Source organism: Corvus kubaryi, unplaced genomic scaffold (assembly GCF_017639235.1).
Source record: "Corvus kubaryi isolate FWS band 111438036 unplaced genomic scaffold, C.kubaryi_AGA036_p1.0 69, whole genome shotgun sequence".
In the NCBI taxonomy this organism is placed as follows: domain Eukaryota; kingdom Metazoa; phylum Chordata; class Aves; order Passeriformes; family Corvidae; genus Corvus; species Corvus kubaryi.
The window spans coordinates 2,233,793-2,253,239 of NW_024582057.1; the positions used below are offsets into that span (position 1 = coordinate 2,233,793).

General features: G+C 42.2%; 1 long non-coding RNA gene across 1 annotated transcript in view; it reads right to left on the minus strand.

Moving 5' to 3' along the window:
- The window catches only part of LOC121674628, a 112,543-nt gene extending 93,306 nt beyond the window's left edge, over positions 1 to 19,237 (minus strand). Inside the window, exons 1-2 of the long non-coding RNA XR_006019732.1 lie at positions 18,979 to 19,237; positions 814 to 879 (exon numbers count right to left, since the gene is read on the minus strand). This is a non-coding gene — a long non-coding RNA (uncharacterized LOC121674628). The remainder of the gene's footprint in view (positions 1 to 813; positions 880 to 18,978) is intronic.
- Between the last annotated feature and the right edge of the window lie 210 nt (positions 19,238 to 19,447).

The window sequence follows — 19,447 nt, forward strand, 5'->3', positions numbered from 1 at the left end:
TTAGGACAAACTTGCCATATGGCAAAGTTGGCAAAGCAATATTGCCAAAAATGGCAATATTGCTTTGAGCAGAGCAGTTAGAATCTGTATTTTGGGCTTGCTCTGTTTAACAATACCTTTAATGAACATCATTTAACCACAGGCAGCTGTGGATCTAGTCTTATAAACCATGCCAAAATAATTAAAAGAAACAAGAAAAATGCACGTTCCCAAGTTTTGTAATTTTCCCACCACTGGAGAAAGGATTTTTAAAACAAGCCCTCCATAATCTTTTGAATGTTCAAATACAGGGCTGAAACAGAAGCAGTAAGCAGTCACCATGCCTCAAAATAAAGTGAAAATTTTCCATTCAAATTGGAAGAAAAAAAAACAAATAGCAAAGGCAATTTCCTTCTCTGTTTCTGTAAATTAATTTCAGAGATGAGCACAAACCATAAAACTCGGATTCAGACATAAACCTGGGAGCTTGTGGCTTGAAATGGAGCTGGGTAATGTATTCAGACCACCTCAGTTGCTGGCAAAAAGGTAATAACTGGTTAGTTAGCAAAGTCCCCTATCTCACAGTATATTTCCTGATACACTACATCATCTTATATCCTGTGTTGATGATCTAACATCTTAGGACCCTGTGACAGGTGTATATATATATATATATATTTTTTTTTTTTTTTAATAAACAAGTACATAGCTGGGATAAAAATTTTCACTAAAAAATTTGAGCCTCATTTATGGAATCTCCTACAAATCCATCTCACTTAGTGAAAGACAAATTTTACTTAAAAATCCAGCAAGAAAGGATATACAGCAACTCACCTAAAATATGACCCAAAACCCAGCCTTTATGTTCATCAGTTCCCAACAATCCAGTTTAGTCTGGGACTAAAAACAGAAGCAGACAAATATATAAATACATGAGCTTTTACAGAACGTATACATAATGGACAAAAAGGACAACATGAAATGGATATAGTAATATTTTTCACTGTAGGAAAAAGGAGTTTTTTTAAGACTATCATTCAGCTAATGTAATGTGTTGCCAGTATTTGTTATTTGATACCAAGGAAATAAAAAGACTCAATAAAGCAACTTGGATGATGACAAGTAAAAGGGAGCTAGGTCCTAGACACCCATATTGCCTCCTAAATCATAACAGTTCCTACATTGTTTAAAATATAAATCACACAAAGTGGTCAAATCCAGCTTTAATTCTCAGTCTAATGATTACATTGGTCGATTTCCAAGACCACAGCTAAAGGCCATGAGAACTTTCTAAATATTTTCCCAGCCATATACATATTGTCCCAAGCATTAGGGGGAAAAAAGGCAAGTAACCAAGAAAGAAAAAGAGCAGAAACCGTACAGAAAGCACAGTTGTGAAATAAAACATTCAGCAGGGAGGTACTGCTCTGCAAGTAAGCTTTGAAATTACCAGGAGACATGAAGATTTTGATTCAGCACCCCATTGAATTTTCATGATCATTTTGGAAGGTGGAAGGGACCCCCATACAATACCTTTGATGTCTTTACTATGGGTTTGAGGAGTTTCAGGTTTCTTTCTTGCTTTTTTTTTTTCCTCTTTTTCTTGTGTGAAACAGATTGTTCATAGAAAATTATTTCAAGAGCTTTCCCTTCACTTTCCTGTGCAGAGCTACAACAGAGTGCTATTAGCATCTGGTTCTGCATATGCCTAGAAGCTCATTCATTTCAAGCCACTTTCAGAATCAGGGCCTTGACATGTGATAATTCCCTAAAAATTCTGATATGTATGGAGTTTTTTTCTTAAAATGTACTTGAAATCTCAAAATACTCCAAATTCCCTGCAAGTCTCCTCTCAGGAGACTAACCTTCTGAGCAATCATTTCTCATAGTGTTCCAATAAAGAAGCAGCCTGACAAATACTTAGTATGATGAAAAAAAATTGAAAGACATCAAAATAAAAATATGAATACAAATTTACAATCGGTATTAGTCATAATTAACCAGTCAGGAGAAATAGCAGTGTATAAGGATCTGCTATGTACAAAGTACTGAATATTTTAGCAATTCTTTAGAAAGGTACTGAACTTTCCTTGCAATTAATTATTCATCCATGAAACTTTCCTTATTTCCTCCTCAAATTACTGCAGAACTTTCTTCTCCTCAGTGAGATCAGGAGTGTAATCACATGCATGTATACAGTACACAGACAAAAACACATACCCATAAAAAAAAAACCTCATCAGATACCACCCCCAACTTTCCCCAGTTGTACATTTGATGCTTGCTGGTGCCATTAAGCAAACACAAAACAACAGCAAGCGCATTCTGTTGAAATGTTTAGCTAAATGGAACCAAAACAGTCACAGTTCACAATTTCATAAATACATTAATTAGAAGTGTCTCCAAATAGCATGTGATTTTGAATTATTAACATAAAACACTGCATTATAAATGACTGCAAATTGCATTCCTTAGTGCTCTCCATGCTTAATTTATTATGCCGTAGGAAAATTTGCAAATTACTTCACTGTTTTATATTTAATGGATAGTTTTATATGTATATTGTTTCATTAAGATAAAATTAAACCACTGTGTACGTATTATATGCCTTTCCAGTGACATAAATGTCACTAGAGACCCTCCAACTTTGTCAGAAGGGGAGCGTGCTTTGTGTCATCTCCTGGATGTAACAAAGCAGTGAAGAGAAATTTTGAGTTTCTGCCCTTTCCGTGCCCATCCATAATCCCTTCTTCTAGACAGCCCATTTCTGAAGTTTGCAGATGGCACTGCTGAAAAGTTTCCTGCATTTTGAAAGTATGGAGGGGGATGGGGAGAAGCCAGGGCTGCTCCGTGGTTTGAAAGCAAAGGATTTTTTCCAGCAGTGACCTCTGCTGCTAGGACAATGCAGGTGCCATGCCACCTGTGCTTTGTGAGTGAAAATGGAGGTGGCAAGTCAGGTGGGCCTACTGCCCTGAACCCCACAAGCACAGACACCTCTGGAAAACCACCTCAGTCTCCCAGGAAGAGGAAAAAATGGCTGGCATGGGCTGGCCTGCTACACTGCCAAGGTTTTTACTGTCATATCTTCCTGCAGTAGGGAAAGGATGGAAATAAAACATATTAGGAAATCCTGATTAGGCTAGGGTGGGGATATGTGCCTGGAGAAACACTGAGGAGGGAAGGTGAAGGACACCGTATATGAAAGGAAAATTCATTAAATATGTAAATACAAAGACATCCATCTTTGACAACTTCTTTGCATGCTGTCTGTTCTTAGCCATTTGTCTTCCCTATTTGTAAATTCCTCAGAAGAGGAACTGCCTCTAACCGTGTGCTTGTTGAGTGCCTGTTACAATGGGGACTCAACTTCCCTGAACACCTGAAATGCAAATAGACTATAAATAATAGATACTATTTATGATACATAAATCAATAACATTGGGCCATGAAGAGGCATCCTAGATATGTTTAAAAAGGCTGTCCAATTCCCTGTTTTCTGAGATCTAATAACATTCCTTTGGTGGATGTGATAGATATTTCTTTGAACTCACTTTCAGGCCTTTTTAAAAGACAGCAAAGTTCATGGTTACCTGACTGCATGGATTCCATGGAGTTTTTAGAGGTGCTTTTGTTTAATAAAAATATAGCACAATAAAATATTGCAGTATATGTAGGAAGTGGGGAGATGGCTGGTTTGGGAAAGCTATAAATTCTGCTGTAAGTTGAAATTGTATTAATGAAATTGAAGCTACAAGAAGATGCATGCAAGAGAGAGACAACCCTCTGAGCTATTCTTTTCAAGTAATGAAGATGAGACTCTGTCAGAGATTGAGGTGTCAAAACTGGAAGTGCTGGAACAAATTCACAAATTAAAGAGCAACAAGTCACCATGACCAGATGGCATACATCTGAGAGCTCTGAAGGAACTTAAGAATTAAGTGGTTGAGCTGCTAACAGAAAAATATGCAGCCTTTCATTAAACTGCTACCATGCCAGAGGACAGGAGGTAACAAATACCTCGTCTCACAAAATCGGGAAGGTGTGTTCCTGCAAGCTTGATTAAAGCTGCAGATTGCTTTTCTCTTTTAATCATCCTGGCTGCAGAGTGAAGTTGGGCACATCCAGCAAAAAGAGCTGCCCTCAGCTGACAGGAGCCCCTGGTGAAAGCCAGCACAAGCATTTTGCTGACTCAGCATACAGTGCTGACCATTAACCTGGCTGTGGCTGGGGGGCCTTGCGAGGACTGCCTTCAGTGATAATTAAAAACCAACTGCCCTAATTACCCCCTGCCTTCTAAAACAGCATTTAGATTCCACGAGTCCCTCTCCCTGGCAGTATTTTCAGGATAGCTTAACTCTTTCCTGGGCACATTTATGAATGTGATGAGAGGACAAAGCTACGACCCTTCCAACCCAGGAATATCCTTCTGGTTTTATCTTCCACTTCCATTTCCTTATGATCCAGATAAAAAGCTCTTTGGGGTAGCATTCAGAGGAGAAAGCACAGAGAGGAAAAATAATAGTTCACAATCTACCTGTGCAGCACGTACACGTGCTTGCATCGTTGTGTAGATTTTAAGGTGGGTGTTTGATGACCTAGAGCTGCAGAGCACAGCTGCTGTGCTGCTCCTTGGTGTGCATGCCAGCACAGAGCCCAGCTGATGCACAGGAGGCCGTGCAAACGTGGCCCCACAGCCTCAGGTACACCCCACGTGCACAGGTCATCAGTGCAGGACATCAGCAGAGCACCTCTGCCTTTTCCTGCCAGGTATGCATGCAGATGGATCTCGCCTCCCCAAAGGCAAGGCTGGGGGGTGCAGAGATCTCTGATTGCATCTTCTGGGTGTTACAGAACAGAGAGTTTTTGCATTATTATGCTCACATCAGATTGACTACAGTATATCTTCCTGCTAGGTGCTTAGCCTGTGACAGACAATATCAAGATTTAGGAAAGTCATCTGTACCAGTGAAGGTCTCAACTAGTCACTGGTACTGTTAAAAATATGTTTCTCTTCCAGAGGGAATACACTTGACCTTCATGTCCAGCCACTTTTTGTGTTCTTACGGTTAATGAAGGCCCTCGGGAAACATGTTATCACTTTGAAGATTACAAATAGATTTCAAACTATCAAAACAGGAGCTGTGGGAGAGCAGCTTAGCCATCCCCAAAAACACCTGTTGAGATTAAAAAAGAAAAAAAAAAAAAAAAAAACAAAAACGGAAAAAAGATGGGGTTCTTCTTCCACAGCAGAACCCACACCTTGTAAAAGCTTTCATGTGTGACAACTAGAGACTCTCCTACCATTTAAAAATATTCCGAATTGGAGGACTGTTATCTAGGATGCACAGAAAAAGTGGGGTGGGGGGAATATCTGCTTGAGAATAACCAGACACTTGGTGCTTCAAACACATATTTCCAACCTGTAAGAGTGAGACTTACATCGCTACTTCTAGTGAACACCCCAAGCTATTATTCAGGGTGAAAGAAGCTCTTTTTCCAGTTTGGATAAGAAGTTGAAAATAAAACATACATATATGCAGGAGGTTTAACTTTTTAAAAGTATATTTTCCCACAAATTAAACACTATGTAAGAGAAAACTTCTGGCCATGAGCACTCTTGCTTGTTTAGGGGCATCCTGAAACCATTTCTCCTGCAGCAGAGGACAGATGTAAAGCAGATGTTGAGAACCCCTGATCCAGATGCATGGGCTGGGGGCCAGCTCTTACCTTGCCAGTAATGTTCAGTCTGGCAGTCAGACTGGAGGGTCCAGTGCTTGAGGACTCCTTGCTGAATGCAGGAGCTTGAAGTGTGGGGGGTTTTTCCTCAGAACTGGGCTGTCTAGAGAGCAAACCCTTATCTTCTACAGATGCAACAGAGAAGTGTTGGTTACATCAACTGTACACTGTAAGAACTTTGGGATTATGATGCTTTTTAACCCTGCGTCATTCCTATCTAGAGTTGATGCGTTAGCACAAAGAAGGAGGAGGACTGCTGCTGTCTTCTGACGACAGCTGACAAACCTGCTCTCTTCTTCCCATGCATATATACTCGTATTTGAAAGGAAAACATGGACATTTCTTCAGGAAAAAAAAAATTAACAACGAGCGGTTTAAACTTTGGCTTAATTTCTTGGTATTCTTAAAATACACCTCTGTGAGTGAGCAGCAGGGCATGAGAAGGAGTCCAAATCCCACTAGTAGCAGGTTGGGTGGGCTGGAGAAGACCATCATCTTTCATATTTTCTCCCTCTGGTGGATCTGCTGGAGTAGATGGCCTACTTTTCCTGATATCTCAAAAGTCTTTATTTTTCTTTCACTATTAGCAAGGGGCCATTTCTCCCTCATCTTTACCCCAGTTTCCACTCTCAGAAAGGTAAGTTTAAACAGATACATCAAAGTTCTCTGCATGGTCAAAGCCACTCAGTCTTCTCCCAGAATGGACAATCACAGTTTTTAGGTCATGATGGAAAGTCCCATCATGAGCAACTTTTTTATTTTCAGAATCTGTTGGAGGAACCACAAACAGATGTTCTTGCAGAAATGTGGAAAACAGGATATGTGTGGGAGTCCTTGCTGGGACAAATGGTGGCAGTCCTGTGGATTCAGTAGTGTCCATAGGCCTTACACTCAGCAGAAACCAATGGCTTAAAAATATCTAACCCTCCCAACATATTCCCTGTGCATTCCTTTCATGGCAGTCACTTCCTTATCCTAAATCGGGCAATAAATATGGACAAATTCACAACTTGCTTTAGTGACTTTTAACCTAGAAAGCTGCTTTTATGTTTTATCACAAATGAATTCCACGCATGATTATGAAAACCCAAGTTTTCCCATGCTTGAGTCAAATCAAGGCCTATGCCAACATTTTTGCAGTCCCTAGGCTGGTGTACTGAAGCTTATTCTCCATGAAGCCATCACTGGAAAACTCCATTTGGTTCAGAAAATAGATGCCCTCTAAATATTCTGCAGTGGTCACTGTCTGCTTTCAAACAAACGTGTGATGCTGACCAAGACTGGCAGATCCCTCCATGTCAGACTCACTTCACAAAGAGACAGACATTTTCTTTATGTCCCATTGCAGCCACTGAGCTCTCTGGGCTTCCTGCAGACCTTGATGCTTTCCCAGCGGACAGTCCCAGCTAGTTGCGATCTCTCTGGCTGCATCTGCTGGATGTTTCATAGTCACTTCAGTCTCTACACTCTTTTGGAACCACCAGAAGCTCAATTTGATAAGCTGGACTGAAAAACACAACTGTTTTTCAAGTCTCTAATTGGCTTTTGGCAAAATTTACCTCAGGCTCTATTTTTTATGTCATCTTTACTGTTAGCATTATTTTCTTCTGGTTGAAATGATAGGCAGGCAGGCAAGTGTCACAAATGTATGAAACTCTCAGAAAGCAGACAGATACTCAATGAAACTGAAATTATTTCTTTTGTGCAGCTAAACCAGACCCAAATAACAAAATCAAGTTGACCTTGAGTGAAAACCAAGCATGGTTTCTTGGCTCACAAGCTCAAGCAGCTTCAGGACTTTCATCTTTCCCTAACAGAGTATGGACACAGAGACTGGTGAATGCAGAGTGTGGCCCCAAGCAGGCAGTATGGAAGCGGGTTTAGGAAAGCCAATGTAATCTGTGTGTTCTTACCACTGGGACAGCTCCTGCCTGCTGGAGTTAATGGAGGCAGCAGCTCTGGTATGGTGCCAGGCTTCTCCCCAACTCCCTATCCTCAATCCAGCCAAAACTGTTCATCTGGAAATTTGGGGGTATGATGAGATCAGCCTAAAGCACTTCTCCAGCCAGTGCAAGAGAATTCCACAGCGGATGGACCAGCTTGCTTCTGTTTGACGTAGCGCAGCACTTAGGGTAAGGTCATTAACTTTTCCAGGATGTAATTTCTTTCATTTTGTGGAAGTCTCAAGTCCCTGAGCTTTGCTCAAGACCCAGAATCTAATGTCTTTTTCTGTTTTCTCCCTGACAAGTCTCAGAGATATTAAAAATCAAAAGAAGACTCTAAGGAGCAAATAAAGTCTCTCTTTAAAGTACTGTTCCACTTTTGTGTTAACTCACAGAAGCTTTTTGCTCTCTCTGCCTGGCCCCACTCAGATCTTGCATAAAAGGGAAAAAATGCACATAAAAGTGCTGTTTTCTTTCCACTTCCCCCTGCGCCTCAAATCATTAGTCTTTCTGCAGTTCTCTTTTATTCCCAGACTGGCTTGTGCCGAATCAGATTATAATACATTAAACCTCCAAAAACACAAAGCTCTCCAAAGTGCTCTTTGGGGTCTCCATACATGTGTTCTCTTGCTCTTTCCTGCAATAATTACTGCCATCCCAGGGTCAGCTCCTGTGTGCAGGTCCCACTCCGACACACAGCCTTGCCTCCCATTGCTGCAAAAGGAAGTCAGGATGGGGTTTGCCTGCACGTCGCCTCAGCTTTTGTGCGCAGAAGCGAGGGAAATGCCTTGTCCGCAAGGATGCCCTGCCCTACTTTTCCAGGCTTAGTCCCTTTTTGCAGCTTCTTTGGAGAAATAGGGATGGTGGTATTCCAACCAACTTCTCTGGACACATCCTAATTCCCTCTGCTAAAGGCAGAGCTGTCAAATCACAGTCCTGGCCTGATCAGCATCTACACCACGGCTCCCCTGATTTCAGTGAGACCATGGCCCTCACACCTGTGGAGTCTTGAGTGATGACAGCCAGCACTGGGAAAAGTTCAACAGCATTTGTGCTTTCAGAAGGAAGCACTGTCCTTAGCTTGGCCTTTACTCTGAGAAGGAAGAAGGCTATATAGGGATATCACTGCTGGATAGAACAGCCTCATCCCAGGGCAGCACAGTGCAAAGAGTTGAATATAAAGCTATTGCCAACCACATCAACATCAGTCAAAAAGCAAACAGAAATCAAAGACAGTGAGGCACTACCCTGAGTCTGATTAAACTCATTAGTCACAGGTTATTGGAGAGCAGTAGCTCTGATATTCCCAAGTAGTACTTCCAGTTCTCCATAGGAGGAACACAACGAGCTCCAGGAGGGGCTCAAGGGTACAAATAGCCCTCGTCTGTGGTGGCCAGGGCTGCTTTATCATGTGGCTGCTAAAGCTCCTGAGACATCTGCTGCTGCAGAGGAAGTCAAGTGAAAGGAGTGATCCCCAGCGTGGGTGAGCTCTGCAGCTGGAAGCACCTGGGGACGACTTCTGCCCACTCAATGTCATTATGGCTCAGACCACAAGAGCATTTATAAACCTAAAGCAAATGAGTCATTGCCAGTTCTGCAGAAAATTTATTACTGGGAAAAATAAAAAGATATCAACCTGAACACTTGACATCCAAAGAAACATCAATGTGCTCTGAAGCCATGTTGTAGCTTTTTTTGGCTTCTGTAGGGGCAGAACAAACCAAAATCCTTGGTATTATCAAAATTGGTATTGTGTTTTTCCATCAGGCCTTACACACAGAATAAATTTGTATGGAAAGGAAAATATTTTTCTTCAAGCCACCACCACAGTCCCCTTCTTTCTTCTGGAGAAGATGACTCTATATTTCTTCTGAGGGTGTAGGGATAGGAACAGTGAACTAATAGGCACATGCTTCCACTACAGCTTTGCTAGAAAACTTGAATTCCCTCATGAAGTGCTACTCTCCTCCCAGTCCTGATTTCTTCCTCTGAAAAGAAGCCTGCTTTCTCATTTTTGTGGTGGTTTAATAATGTGGAAAAATGGGTCCACGATGGAAAGAGGTACGGTAAGGTTCTACTCTTGCCCTAAGCAGGAAATGAGCAGATACCTCCCAAAATGAAAACTTGGTTATCTAGCTTGCTGAAATGCCATGCCAATAAAGAAGCCTTTTTTCTATTTAAAGAAGTAATATAACAAAATGTTGGTTCATTTCATTATAATAGCTAGGAAGGATTTGCTAGTTTCACAGCATAAATTTAGATTAATTTTTTAGATTTGACAACGTTATAAAAATTATATTGATTCTGAAATTATAATTTTAGATTGGTTCTGTCATTTTAGCCTATTAGCAGTCTTTAAATGAAGTGATCCAATGTTACAATCAATCTTATCTTCCATTATGCACTTCCTGGTGCTAAAAAGTGAGATCGATTCTAATTAACTACACTGGTTCAGTCATTTGGGTAGTTTGTTCAGGGAAAAAAAAAAGTTACTGCCCTAATATCACTGAACAATTTGTTATACATTTATGTACTGAATTTAGATCCAAAATTAATATCAGTCCTATGGTAAAAACAGTACAGTTACAGCTCTCTAAAATATAGGATGGCAACATTAGTGCTACTGGTTTAGCCAGTGCAGCACATGAAACATTTTCAGGATCCACTTGAGGTTTAAGAAGCAAAGCAGGGTCAGCAAAAAATACTTCCTCTGCAGCAGAGGCTGTAAATCTATATGTACATTCAAAGCGACTTGGAAAATGGCATTTCCAACATGCAGCTGTGGCTAAGAGGCCAGGCTTAAATGCTGCTTAAGAGGCCATGATGGTGAAAATAATGCTATGAAGCAAGTTGATGTGATTGAAATATGAATCAGCTCGAACTCACTTATTTCTTCCAGTATTTCCTGACTTCAGCTTGTACTGGGGAGACCTTGACACCCACCTGTGCCAGTCTCAGACTCCGTAGACCGCTAGCCTTCAAATGAGCTCCGCAGATGTTGGCATAGGTGCAGGGCTGTGGGGGACCAGTATGCTGTGATCCTACATGAAATGAACCTGAAAGTCTGATGAACTCTTGGAGGAAAAGCAGAAGCCAGAAAGGTAGACTTATTTCAAAACAGACAGCAAAGGCTGACCTCTGGTAAAACTTGAGGGAACATGTACGTCTCTTACAATTTTATTCCTTAGTATGCTTAAATCATTCTCTTAAGTAAAACACTATTACCTCAAGTACAAATCTGTTCATTTTCTCATCTATAATGTTTGTGCCTGGAGTCTCTTCTAACTGGTTCCTTGCTTTTCCCTGCTACACCTTCAAAGAAAAGCAGCATGTACAGCCTCACCACTAAATCAGCTTGTCTACCAGTCACATTCAGGGCAACTTGGAAATGTTCTGCAATTCAAGGGATGCTATGCTTGCTTTTCCAATCACTGCTACTACATCCTTTTGTGTGGACCAACGTGCTGGGGAATGAGTCAAGAATAAGAAATGTGGGCCTGCCATCCTGCTGCAGGGTATTCCTTGACTTCCCTCCCTTTACAGACCCTCAGGCATGCTTTGCTCCTATGCTCCTAATGGCATCATCTTACTAAGAAGCCAAAAGAACCGTGAAAGGGTGCAGTAACTGTAAAATGTTTCACTTATTCATGGCTTTTTTGTCATTTTTCTTTAAGATCTCAGCCTTGGTCATTCAATGGAAAAAGATCAGAAAATTACTGTGAGCCCCTGTATCTGCCCACTTTGAGAAAAAGCATCTTGGCCAGGGGAAGAGAAGTCCTGCAGAGTTAAAAACCCAAAGTGGATGGCAGGTGGACTAACACTGTACTTCTCTATAGGCCCTCAAGAATTGCTGCCAGTTGTCATAAAGCTTGCCAATAATTCTTAGGAAGGAGAAGTCTCAGAACCCCATTTCTTGATTGGCTCCTTTTATCCCTTCCTTAAACATGTCTCAGTATTGAAGATGTGCTGGCTGAAAAGATTGACTTTGGATTCTGTGGAAAGCCACTGCAGAAACTACTCTGGGTGATGCTGGAAGCCTTTGCATGGGAATATCCTTTTTATGCCGGCGGTTTGTTGCTCAAGTGACAGACAAATGCCTGGCAAGAAAAAGCCTTGATTTCACTGTTCCTGCTATTGCATTTGTATTGCACACCATCATTAATTATTTGCCACCCTGTAAGAAGCCCTCGGGAGCCTGATTCTCCACTGCCTCACACCTCATGTAATCATTTACATCAGTGCAAAGTGAGTGCAAAACACTCTCACACATCTGCAGAGAGGTCCAACTCCAGCAGCATTCCAGCAGACAGGGCAATGGAGGGTGAGCCTGGAAATCATCAGAGGGTGCATATGCACACCACTCTTGTTTGCACAAGACAAGCAGTTATTGGTTCACTTTTAACTTGATGCCACTGGCCAAGCAAGAGGACAGACAGACTCCTGACTGCCTCAGGGAAATGCCCTAAAGCTTCTTGAATCTCACCATCAGCTGCACAAGGTGCTGCAGACACTTTGCAACGTGAGTCTGTCACTGACAGTGGCATGTGGGACTTGTACCCTGCTCGTGGTGCTTTGTGGGGTGACAGGGGTTCCTTTCTGCTGCAGCCCTGGAGAGCTGCTGGGCTGTGACAGATCCCCCTCCATGCCCAGTGTTCCTCCCAGCAGAGCAAGGCACACCTCACAAGCTGGATTTCTAAACACAAGGTCGGCGTTGCTAGCTGGGCTGTGGGAAAGGCCAGGTCCCAGAGCACCTGAAGGAGAAGATGGCTGGGAGTGATGTGGAAGGAGACCATGACGCATGGCCAATGTCACCCAGGAAATAAAAGGTGTGGGAGCAGGACAAGGTGAGAGATACTGCAAAACAGAGGAGGTGAAATTCCTGCAGAAAAACTGCTTTTGTTTCTTTCTCATTTCACAGGCAGCATGTCTATTAAATGTGGCTTCTGCTGCCAAAGGACTTGTCATATTACATTAGGTTTAGCAACTTCTGCTGTGGCAAAGTGTGCAGTGTCTCCCTTCACATAAAGAAAATATTTTCACAAGTCTGTTCAACCTGCTAACTGTGATTACAGACAGTTGGCCCCTGACATGACATTTATTGCTCCAGCGTCCAAGTAAGAGCCTCACAGCACTGCCCAGCCAGCTACCTGAAGAGCACATATGTGTATGTAGATCTTAAACAAGTTTCTGCTAATGGCTTCATTTTGTACCCTTTTAGTAGGTCTTTAGCAGCTTGATAGAAAACATGGTACAGTAAAGTAGTAAAAATAAAAAGAGTATGTGCAAGCTCCCTCTTTTTATGCTCGCCTTGAAATGTATGATATGATACAATATATTATATCCATTTGCTGCTGCAAGTGCTCTTTGCATGCATGTTTCTACTCTGCTCAGCAATATTCATCGTAACTGAGAATCACTGCAATTGTCTACCTCCACTTGAGAGACAATCTCACACAGAGTGAAAATAAAAGTGAGAAACAACACCAGAACCAGCGACCTGTAACATGTGCTGACAATAAACACAAATAACAAGTTGACCTAGTTGGGTGCCTGAGTCAAGGAGTCTAGGAGATGACTGGCTAGAGGAAAGTTTTCCATGAAAAAAACAAAAAAAAATGAACCCCAAAGAAACCCAAAGCAGAGCAAATGAGTGAAGCAGATACTTCCCTGTTCCAGACAGGATATGCTGATCATGGTCACAGCATCTACTGGAAACACCTGCCGAGAGACCAACTCCTCCATCACTGTATCCAGTAACTGTGCAGGCTTCTGCAAGATCTATCTATATATTTTCCTGGCACTTGGGAAGAAAGAAAGCATAATGAAGGCTTTGCCAGTACAAGAGAATATAATCTGGCAATCATTTGGTTATTAATGATTGGGCTTTTGGGGGAAGTGAGTTGTTTTAAATTGGGTTGGTTATTTTAAATATTTTGTATGAGTTTAAATCATTTAAAAATATGTTAAATGGCCTGGCTTTTTGCCTTCACTTTCCTTTCCTGCACAAGACATTTGTAGGGCCTGGATTCTTACATGACTTGGCCTATTCTGTCTTACTTTCTGGCAGGTCATTTTGCTCTATTCTTCTCCAAACAAAAATTAAGCTCTGGCCAAGGGAGAAGCAGAGCAGAATGCAGCCTGCTACAACAGCTTGTAGTGAGTTGGAAAGAACTCTGTGTTATAGATGAGAGCTGATCAAATACCCTTCTCTTTTTTGTTGTTAATTTCACTGTCTTATTTTTAAACTTGCATGTGCATCTGCCAGCAGCACTGCATCTTGCTATAATATTCTTATTAAGCAGGTGGATGAATCGTGAGCAGACAGGATTTATTTCCATTTTGGTTAAGGGTAGGCTCTTCAGTGATTAAGTTTCATCTACATCTTCTGCGGGACTGGGAATTCAACTGATTCTACAACAGTCTGAACAGTCTCCCTCACAGTTTTGTTTTCTATCATGTCAGAAACTTACTTACAAAAAGACCGTGTAGGATTCAGCTGGGCACTCATAACTTCTTTTGCCAGAGTTGTACCCCCTTTGGCAATAAAATAACTCATGCCCAGAAAGGATAAGTAAGAGCTGTACAGCTCTATTCTGCTTTCCCCATTTGCACTCTTTTTTTGTTGGTGGTGGTGTTATTTTTCAATTTTCCCTTTTATTCTCTGCTTGTATTGATATCTGAAGTGGGCCTGGATAAGCAGCACGAGGTGGGTGTCAAAACTCAGGGATGGAGAGCTCACATTCCAAAACAAAACCACTTTTCCTCCTCCTTCTTTGCCCGTGGTTCAATTCCAAGAAATCATCTGAGAGCCGCCTACCCTGATGCAGAGAACCTTTCCTGGAGATTTCTAATATACTACAGTAAAAACCGCTTTTTCCCAAGACCCTCCATAAGTCCCCAAGGATTTTTCATGGTCCAGTCTTCGTTAAAATAGAAAGCATATTTGGGGTGAATTACTAATCCCCTGCCTGAATGCGACATGCCATTTGGACACTTTGTGATCTGCTACACTAACTCTCTGATTTGTTTGGCCTTGTGAAAACCTTTTAAGCTAGGCTCTGGAAATTTACCCCTGAAGCCTCTTCTGGGGCTTGTGTTTTTTATTTTCCTCCCATTTCCTCAAATCTTTCCCTTGTTTCTAAAGAGTGCCATCGTCCGTTCCTGAGCCCTCAAATCCAATTACCAAACAATGTACAAATATATGGCTGAGCGTGGTCTATGGGAACAGCTGCAAAATTGCTAATATTAGGTCTAATTTAGCTACAATAAATTAGCAAGTGTGTGGAAGCAAAATGATGACAGCATAATTATAACAAAAGTCGATGTGTTGAAGTATATGGATGACAATACATACTAATTTTAGCGAAAAAACGCAGCAAATGAAATGCATGCAATGAACAGACGGGACTAATAGCTCAGACACATATACTTAATGTGACCAGTCAGTGTAAAAACAAAAAGATAGATGAAGCTGTTCAGAATCTAGTGCTAACAAGCAGTGTAGTCTGAAACCATTAACTGTCAGGGGTAATAACACTCAAAGTACTGAAGTGCAGTAAAACAGCAGCACTTTTCTCGGGATGATGTGCTGATGTACAAGCACACACCTGTGAAGAGGGTACTAAATCTATCCTCGCGTTTATTACTATGGAGGGAGGAAAAACAACACTAATAATGTAAAGTATAAACGAAAATAGCAGACAGCAGAGAGTGACATTTGCATGGTCCCAGTCAGCTTGTTAGCTGAAGTGGGTTTTAATTAGCTATTTTCCAGCAAGCAAACGAGCAAATTAGTGGCAGCCATAAACAAGCAGAGACAATCAGGCCCAAAGAAAAAAAAAAAGATCGGACCTTTTTCTGTGTGTTTTCCTTTTGGAAATACAATGCCTTCATGCTTCAGCTAAATATTTCTATTAACCAAAAGAATGTGGTAAAGCAAAGACCTTGGCAACTGCGCAAGTTCCCGAAGTGGCTCAAAACACAATGTTAACAATACAGCGGCGACACAAAGCCCTGCTCTGAAGAAAACCACGTCGAAGGCTAAACCTTGGGTCTCTCGTGCAGAGTCTCAGGGGCTCCTTGGCTCTAGTATACTGCCCTCCTGCTGAAGACTGCCCACCTATCCTCAGCTCTTGGGACAACAGGGCCCCAGCACCATCCCTCACTCCCACTCTGGATGCACAGCAGCAGGTGCTTCAAAAAGTGTGATCCAGGGTGTAGGTGCCACCTTCTCCTTTGCACCACAAGAGGCACAAGATGGGTGTTGCCAAAGGGGCGCCTGAGGCTACCAGCTGCTCCTGCTGCTGAGGAAGAGGGATATAGCTCGGCAAGGGCTGCAGGAGACAGGCCACTGGGGTGAGTGTGAGGAGGGGAGAGAGGTGAGCAGACGGGCCAACCCCTGTTGCTAAGCTATCTTGCTAAGAGAAGATGCTTATCAGTGTAGGATGCAGCCCTTGGCAGACAACATGGATTCAGGCACTAATGAACAAACCCACATTTGGTGTTTCTTTTATTACTGTAGTATTACTGGCTGCTTAATGAAACCTGCCCCGCTGTTACAGCAACATGAACACGGGATGAAGATCCTTCAGAGCCTGGTCAAGCAAGGCCCAAGGTTAAGTAATTCACTGTAGTACTTTTGCTACTAAACTGATTATATTAATAATCAGCCATAATGAAAAACATGGCAAGCTTATCCCTCGAGTCAGTCATGTTTACCCTCCTGTTGCCTCTAATTTTAAGAAATGCTGATGCAGCAAAGATGGGAAACCCAATACAAAGGACAGATTGCATACTTGTATCTTCTGCTGAACATGTCCAAATCCTTCAGGTATAAAACCTGACAGCTGAAAAGTCAGGTAGCAGTAAGCAACTACTAGAGGTAGTTGCTAGGCAGGAGAGTTCAGTGGTTTGAGCGCTAATCTAGACCTTGGGAAAGTTGAAGTTCATGTTTCACTGTACCAGAAACTTCTATGGCCATGGGTGACCCAGTCAATCTGTCTGGGGATAAAAGTACTTCTGCCTCAGGAAGTTGCTGCAGAATGCTCATTAAATACTGTGTGGGGCTTAGATATTGTGGAGAAGGGACTAATTAGTTGGAAGGAAGGGAAAACACCTAATAGAAATTAATCTTATTTATGCATCACTATTGGTACATGTGGCACTAGAGAAAGACATTGCAGCAGGCTTTCAGTTGGTATAAATTATCAGAGAGCTGCAGGAGAGACTCTCTTGCCTCCCTGTCCTTGTCTTGTGCCAAGGGTATTACAGTCTAATTAATACAGATAACATGAGTGCAGACGCCTACCTGTTGGGCGCCGTTGGAATATTAACACAAGGGGAGGGCTGGGGGAAGGCTCTTAAAGAAGGCTTATTTTATTTAGTTCATTTGTTTAGTAATGTTTTGATGGTCAGAAAACCCTGGCAATGAGTAGAGCCCAAGAGGCAATTAGCAATGGGGCAGAAAATGTAATGAGCCAAAAAATGAATTAACTTGAGCAGACTAGGCACACACACAAGGGGCCAATGCTTTTTGCTAGTTTATAACCCCTGCCCCTCTGCTGAATTCAAAAAAGTAGGAGGAGATGTGATTTAACATAGAAACAGCCTGCAGGATATTTCCTACCACACCCGGGGTAGCTCTTCTCCGCACAAAGCACCAGCTGATGTGGTGGCAGGCAAGCAGGCAGCCTGGATCAGCTCTTGCCTAAAGCCAGCCTCTCTCCATAAAGTTTCCTTCCATTACCACCACTCAGGAGGGCAGAACACTGAGAAAACCAGCACCCAGCAGGCTGCCACCATGCCCAGAAAGAGGGGGCAGCCAGAGGTACCCTGTCAGACAGCAGCTCCCAGCACTGCCCTGCCAAGGCAGCAAGGCTAGTGGCAGCAAGGCTAGTGGCAGCAAGAGTGGGGCTAGTGGAGTACAGTGAGCCAAATTTTGCTCTCTTTGCCTCTTTTGAGTTTCTTTTGATCCTTTATTTTTTTTTCCTTTGATGGCTTTCAGGGTTTGCTGTTAGCAAACATACATACTTTGTATTAGAATTCATTCTAAGTCATGGGCTGATATTGTTTTCAGCTTGTACGAAACCATAAGCACTTTCACCACACTCAAACTGTATACATATTTTGCTTTTACAGTGAACTTGTTTCCCCTGTCTCTGACAGCAGTTTGTGAGCATCACAGGGAAAAAAGCATAGGCAGTTGCTCTTGCAGGTACACAGGGATGGTAACTATCCAGCTTCCACAGGGGGACACAAGAGGTAACTATCACCCAAATTGTCATGTTAGCCATCCTGCTAGCCATTAGAATCAAATATAATGATTTGTAGTTTAGAGAGCTGCTTGACTGAATCACAGAAAAACACAACTGCCCCCAAGTGTGTGCTAGGATGATTTTCAATGCATGCTGCAGTTCTGCAACGCTCGGTCTTACACGGCCCATAGGCTTTGTCCTGAGGGAGATTATTCCAGCAAAAACCTAAAGCTGTTATGTGGAGTTCAGGAACGGAAACTTTGAGGAGGAAAAAAAAAAGGTCCACATCATTTTAATTCCCTTGCATGGATAGTTCAATGCCAAATGAAAGGACAGGAAAGCCACAAAGCACACGCACTTCAACACTGCTCCTTTCTCCCTGGGTCATGCCCAATGCTATTTCATCATGGCTAGAGGACTTTGGAGGAAGCGGGAGCAGAAGGGAAAGAAGAAAGATGATCTTTAAAAGAACAGAACTGTTGAAAATTCAAAGCAAACGAGTCAATTCATAGCTTTATCAGCATATAGCAAGTGGAATAGCAAGATATTCCTCTTCAAAGAGGAAAGTCCCCAAATGGATAAAGGTTAAGATAAAGGGGCAGAATTTCTGCCTGGCTCCATGCAGCTCACAGCTGCTCTGACATTGGCTGGATCTTTGGTGTTTTTCGAGTGAACTATCACTGAGCATAGGAAAGTCATGACCAGCTTCCCGAGCATCCCAGTGGAAAAAAAAAAAAAGCAAGGGCTCTAATCCAAATCTTTGACACTTTATATCAACAACTGTATATCTTTGCCTCAGCTCCTGCCAGCCTCAGAAGTTAAATGGACAGCACTGTTCGTTGCTTAAGCCTACACTGCTCCATTGCTTTTAGTGAAGCTGCAGGTTGTAATTGAGAGTCTGGTAAGGATCCCTTTTCACTGAGTGATGTTACAATCTTCTTTGCTGGAATTATTTTAGCCTTGTAATAGTTCTTTTTAAAGAACAGTCTGATCTACTTTCCAAAATCTTCTGCAGAAAATAAGTTGCATTCATAACACAGGAATGAGGTTGAAATCCAAGGCCTTACCCAGCAATACCTCACTCGCCTCAGGACATGTCTTGATGATCCCTCTGTGTGGTGGTGCTTCAGCAGCAGAAGAAGAAGCAGCTTTCAGCAAGGATCCTGAGAGATCAGAGACAAGAAGCCTTCACAGCTCAGGGAGGTCAGGCAAGCAGGAGACAAAGAGCTCAAAGTTCAGTCCCACACACATCCAATCTGCCTGGAATACCTGGGTTACCCTTCACCTGGGCACAGAAGCAATACCAGAAAAACCTGTTCTCTTTGGCTTCTCTGCCCAAAACATCCCATACAGATAATAAAGATTAAATGGGAAGGGTTGTTCTCCTCACAGCCACCCCCAGTAAAGAGTTACTGTTCGTCTCTGAGGTCTTGCCTAAGCACAGTGGTGAGATTCACGGGTTTTCTTCACTGCAATAGACAGACTGCACCAATGCCCACAGCAAAACTCAATTTCTTCTCTATTTTTCTATCCCTG